Below are 6,754 nucleotides of genomic sequence, written 5' to 3' on the forward strand. Positions count from 1 at the left end.
CTAGGGGAGGTATTTACAACAGGTAACAACCTCCGGAACGGTCCACAGACCGATCTGCTGATACTGGTACGTCACAAGACCCTGGATCGGTCGGTTGTCCGATCCCGAAGCTACATCGCTTCTGTCCCCAGCTGGATCGGTCTACCGACCGATCTAGGTGTGGCCTGATCGGTCGGCACGACCGATCTAGGTATGTATGGATCGGTCGGCTGACCGATCCAGGCACCTGGAAATCGGGGACTCACCACTGTATCGCGCTGGATCGGTCGGCTGACCGATCCAGGAGGATACAGTAGCATATTGTATCTGGCTGGATCGGTCGGCTGACCGATCCAAAGGACAGCCACGATCGGTCGGAGACCGATCGTAGTCCGATTTCGCACCGGAAACTCGATTTCAAAGACTTTGGCGTACAAAACCCCACATAACATCTAACTAATGCATCATAACTATTCTAACAACATGTAATAACATTCTAACGACGTAAACTAGTAATCTAACTTAACATAAGGCATAGTTTAGGAATTCATGACAACACACACAACTAAAAGTGCCTAGAACATGTAAACCAAAACCAATAAATAAAATGCTAAAGTAAATGCTAAAGAGTCTAATGCTCAATTTGCTACGTCCCCCAAGGACATTTGATTCCAGTTCCATACACACCCACCATCTTTGCATTGCCCTCCAGCTTCCTCTCCTAGTCCATTTTCCTTTTACCTATATCTGCAGTATAAGGAAAATAGTATCTGTAAGCCAAAAAGCTTAGTAAGAAACCATCTACCTCACAAAAACATGCGACGATGCAAATATGCTTTGAAATCATGCTGTTTAAAACATATGCTGAATGTACTGAATAAACTAAGCATGGCATGGCATATAAGCATACAATCATGGCATATCTAAAGCTGTACTTGAAATCAATGGAGATAATTGAACTAAACATATAAAAGCTAACTGGAGCTAAACTGATACTGAATTCAAACTCAACTAACAAGACCAATTTTGAGTTTTGAAAACTAATTCGTAATAAGTGAAAATACATAATCATACTATTTTGGGCCCGGCAACTGTACTTGCTGTGCGCGCATCCCTAACTAGACCCAGGATTGCAAGTTCTGAATCTAGTAGGGTTTACTAGGTTGTCTGAACCTAGGGACGACTGTGGGAGTCCAACCCAACGGATATCTGATCATGTACAGTGCCTACTGAAAATAAAATACTGAATGTAGCTAATTACTGTGTAACTTACTGATTCTAGGTTATCTGAACCTAGAGCTAGGTTGTCTAAACCTAGAGGCGACTGTGGGAGCCCACCCGTTGGACCGTAGTCCCATATAGCTAAAACAAACTGATTTACTATTTTAAACGCTTCTAATGCATTTAACTGTACTATCAAAATGCCTAAGCTGCATTTTTACTGATCTAGTTATTTTGTCGAACACTTAGTGTGCCCCAACTCTCCTCTTTATTAGGGAGATCACCTTTAGGCACCCGACAACGTCTACCACCCCAACTGAAGAGGGTAATCGTGTCCGGCCCATCTAAAGGTGCTCAACTAAATCCCTAAATCTGAGAGGAGGGTTAAAACACCCTACATGTCCACAAAATCTGCATATTACTAATCTAATGCATAGAAAATCCAAACGGAGCTATTATACTGCAGGTGAGGGGTTTCTTACCTCTTGATCGTAATTTCTTACGATTCTATTCACTAGAGTTCCGGTGGAGATGATCCTCTCGACGATCCGATCACGTCTTCGCGTTCCTCTAGCGGAGAAGAACCTCTTTCGTGTTGGAGTCGTCGCCGGAAGATGAACCTATGGACCCTTGCCTTGGTGTGCCGTGCGTGAGGAAGAGGAGAAGGAGGGAGAGGCGGCGGTGAGGTTTTGGAAGGGAAAAGTGGCGTGAGGTGAGGAGGTGCCGAACCAATTCTAAAATAAACCAACCCAACTTAAGTTCTTCTATTTATATTAAGTGGGTAACTAAGCTCAATTCTAATATAAATATAATTGATTCCTCTTTCTTTCAGCACGGCCCTGCTGGGTTCACCGGTTACTAAACTTACCCGTAAACCATAGGTCTCGGGTTCGATTCCCGCCTAAGCTATTTTACTGTTCTAATTATTTTTGCTACTTCCGCTACTCAGAAAATTCCGAAAAAATATCTAAAAATTCCAGAAAAATCATACTATATTTATAAAACAGTTTTGAGAATTTTCGGGCTTTACAATCCCCCATACCTTATAAAAAGTTTGTCCCCGAACTTAAAACAATTCTGGGTACTTCTGTCTCATGCTGGCCTCTGTCTCCTAAGTCGCCTCTGCTGCTGTGTGATTTTGCCAGCTGACTTTGACTAATGGTACTTCCTTGTTCCGTAATTTCTTTACTGCTCGGTCTAATATCTGAATAGGCCGACTGTCGTAGCTGAGATCATCACGGACCTGTACCAACTGGGGCTCAATCACCTGGGTGGCGTCTGGAATATGCTTCTTCAGCATGGAGACATGAAATACGTTGTGGACGGCTGACATCTCCTGAGGTAGCTCTAGCTCATATGCTACCTTGCCCACTCTCTTCGTGATAAGGTATGGTCCCACATATCTGGGAGCTAGCTTGCCCTTCTTCCCAAAACGCATGACTCCCTTCATGAGAGCTACTCTGAGAAAAACTGTATCCCCAACTGAAAACTCTAGGGGTCTGCGTCGTGTATCAGCATAGCTTTTCTGGCGGCTCTGTGCTGTCTCTATCCTCTGGCGAATCTGCTGTATGGCTACTGTGGTATCTACCACTAGATCTGTCTGAAGCTCTAGTTCCTTCTGTTCACCACTCTCATACCAACAGATTGGTGATCTGCACCTCCGCCCATAGAGTGCCTCATAAGGTGTCATGCCGATAGTGGCCTGATAACTGTTGTTGTATGCAAATTCTGCTAAACTCAGATATTTGTACCAACTTCCCTTGAAGTCTAGGGCACACGCTCGGAGCATATCTTCGAGTACCTGATTTACTCGCTCCGTCTGACCATCTGTCTGAGGATGGAAGGCTGTGCTGAATTTCAAATTGGTGCCCAATGCTGACTGTACACACTCCCAGAAGTGTGATGTGAATCTGCTGTCCCTGTCCGAAATGATGGTTCGGGGGACTCCATGTAGTCTGACGATCTCCTGGAGATACAACTGAGCTAGCTTCTCCATGGAGTAGGATATCTTGATAGCTAAAAAGTGGGCTGATTTAGTCAACCTGTCGACTATTACCCAGATGGCATCAAAACCATTCGTGGTTCTGGGTAGCCCCACTATGAAGTCCATCGAGATATCCTCCCACTTCCATTCTGGAATCTGTATAGGCTGCAGAACTCCTCCTGGTCGCTGATGTTCTGCCTTGACCCTCTGACAGGTGAGGCAGATGCTAACATATCTGGCGATGTCTCGCTTCATCCCGGGCCACCAAAAACGTTTCTTCAGGTCTTGATACATTTTGGTGGAGCCTGGATGCATCGCATAGGGAGTCCTGTGAGCCTCATCTAAAATCTGTCTCCGTAGCTCCTCCTGATCTGGAACACAGAGTCTATCACCAAAATACAACACCCCGCTGTCGGACACTCTGAATTCTCCACTTTCTGATTCTGCTAGCCCTTGCTTGATTTTCTGAATTTCAGGGTCCTGATCCTGAGCTGACTGAATATCACCAAGCAAGGTAGACTCTAAGGTCATAGTAGAGAGCTGTCCGACGATGAGTTCGAGACCAAAATCCACGATCTCCTTCTGTAGGGGTGGTGACATGGCTGCTAGAGATAATAAGGTAGCGCTGGATTTTCTGCTAAGTGCATCTGCTACCTTATTGGCTTTCCCTGGGTGGTAGAGGATGTCTATGTCATAATCTTTGACTAGCTCTAGCCACCTGCGCTGTCGCATATTCAGATCCTTCTGAGTGAAGAAGTACTTCAGACTCTGATGATCTGTATACACTCTGCACTGAGCTCCATACAAGTAATGTCTCCAAATTTTGAGAGCGAACACTACTGCTGCAAGCTCAAGATCATGAGTAGGGTAGTTCTTCTCATAATCCTTGAGTTGTCTGGAGGCATAGGCGATTACCTTGCCATCTTGCATCAATACTGCTCCTAATCCCAATTTAGAGGCGTCACTATATATATCGAAGCTGTCTGTATTTTCTGATAGTGTTAGACTAGTCAATCTCCTCTTGAGTTTGCTGAAGCCAGTCCTCTGTCCACCGAAATTTCTTGTTCTTCCCGGTGAGAGCAATGGGAGGCTATCCTGGAGAAGTCCTCTACAAACTTTCTGTAATATCCTGCTAATCCCAGAAAGCTCCTGATCTCGCTGGCGTTCTTAGGTCTCCTCCAGTTACTTACTGCTTCTATCTTGCTGGGATCTACCATAATACCATCCTTTGAGATGACGTGACCCAGGAAGGACACCTGATTTAGCCAAAACTCACATTTCGTGAACTTGGCGTATAGCTGGTTCTGCTGAAGGGTCTGCAATACTAGTTTCAGGTGCTCTGAGTGTTCTTCCTGAGTTCCTGAGTAGATAAGAATGTCATCGATAAACACAATAACAAACTTATCTAAATACTCCCTGAATACCCTGTTCATGAGATCCATGAATGTAGGAGCATTTGTCACGCCAAAAGGCATGACTACGAACTCGTAATGTCCGTGATCCGGTCCGAATCTTGTCTTGATATCACCCTCCTTGACTCGACTTGGTGATATCCTCGATCCGAGGTCAATTTTGAGAACACTGCTGCTCCCTTTAAGCGGTCGAGCAGTGTCATCTATTCGGGAAGAGGATACCGTTCTTGATCGTGACATGATTCAGTGCTCTGTAGTCTATACATAGCCGCATGCTTCCATCCTCCTTCTTCACGAATACAGGCGCCCCCATGGTGAGTGACTAGGGCGTATGAAGCCCTTGTCAAGTAGCTCCTGAAGTTGCTCGAAGTTCCTTGATTCTGCTGGAGCCATGCGGTGGGCGCTTTGGAAATAGGATTGGTGCCGGGAAGAGCTCTATCTCAAATTCAATCTCTGTCTGGTGCTAGGCCTGGTAACTCTTCAGGGAAGACTGCTGGGTAGTCACATACAACTCGGACCTCTGCTAGCTGTTGGTCCTCGTCATGGCTGGTATTGACTACATGTGCTAGGTACCCCGTACATCCCGAATCCATCAACTTCTGTGCCTTCATAGCTGAGAGAAATTTTCTGGCTTTTCTCTTTGGTTCTCCGATGTACTCGAACTGTGCTTCTGCTTCGGGTTGGAATACGACTTTCTGTTTACGGCACTCTATGGAAGCACCGTATCTGATCAGGAAGTCCATTCCAAGGATGACGTCGTAGTCAGTCATTTCCAGCAGGATCAGATCACAGAAGAGTTCCCTGTCTGCTATAATGACTGGCACTGCTCTGAGCCAGTGCGTGGATGCCATGACCTCTCCTGAAGGTAGTGCCGTCAGAAACTGACCACTGAGTACCTCTGGGGGTATTTCTAATTTCTCGGAGAACACCCTGGCTATATATGAATGGGTTGCCCCAGTATCAAATAGAACAGTAGCACTATACTGAAAAATGCTAATCTGACCTGTGACGACTGTCGAGGCATTTGCTACGTCCTCTCTGGTGAGTGAGTAGATCCTCGCGTTCGCCATAGCTGGAGGGGCTTCTAATCAGCCCTGGCTGATAAGTGGACCTTCTAGAGTGGCCTGCATCTGATGTAACTGAGCTGGCTGGCCTGCATACTGGATCTGCTGTGGCTGAGGAAGACCGGTCTTGTTCGGGCACTGCTTGGCCATGTGCCCTTCTTGTCCACATTCAAAGCATCCTCGTGTGCCCTTGCGACAGACCCCTGGGTGGAATTTCCCACAAGTGGCACACTTTGGATAACTGGGTCGCTTGCTAGATGGTCCTCCTTTTGAGTCACTCCCTGATTTGCGCTTGCTGTTGGAGTTCCCTTTCCAGTTAGAGCTGTGGCCTTGCTGTTTTTGAGTGTGAGAGTTTCCTTGGCCCTTGGACTCTGAGGAGGCTTGCTTCTGCATGTTGTTCGGTAATGCTCTGTGGTCAAGGCACCGCTCACTAACTCCTCCGTGGTTTGTGGCCTATGTATGCCACCGGCCACGTTCTCGCTATCTCCGGCCTCGGCATCTTGAGCATCAACCTGATCCGTTCCTTTTCCGTGCTGACTAGCTCTGGGCATAGACGAGCCAACCTGTTGAATTTCTTCACGGCTTCCTCAATTGAGAGGTTGCCCAGATGAAACTCAGTGAACTCGTCATAGTGGCGGTTTGTAACCCGCATATGAAAGAACTCCTCAAAGAATTCCTTCTCAAAGTCAGCCCATGTCATCTGGCTCACTGGGCGCTTCGTTCTGATTCTTTCCCACCACATGCGTGCGTCTCCTGTCAGGCAGAAGGAGGCACACTTCACCTTCTCGTGTTCCGGCCAGTCCAGAAGCTCCATCGTGCTCTCCAGTGTTTTGAACCATGCTTGTGCATCCCATGGTTCACTAGCGCCTGAGAAGTTCTCTGGCTTGACTCGCTGCCACTGGATCAGATAGGCTTCCTTTCTTGGCTCAGCTGCTGGGGCTACTGGTGCTGGTGCTGGTGCTGTAGGCTGAGCTGGTGGAACCTCTAAGACTACCGGAGTCGTCAAATTCGGTTCCGGGGTGACTGTGGGGGTGTTCTGCTGATTAGCCTTTAAGGTGGCTATCTCCTGTTGCTGTTCAGCGAGCTGCTGCTGT

The sequence above is a fragment of the Zingiber officinale genome, chromosome 10A (assembly GCF_018446385.1).
Source record: "Zingiber officinale cultivar Zhangliang chromosome 10A, Zo_v1.1, whole genome shotgun sequence".
Taxonomy (NCBI): Eukaryota; Viridiplantae; Streptophyta; class Magnoliopsida; order Zingiberales; family Zingiberaceae; genus Zingiber; species Zingiber officinale.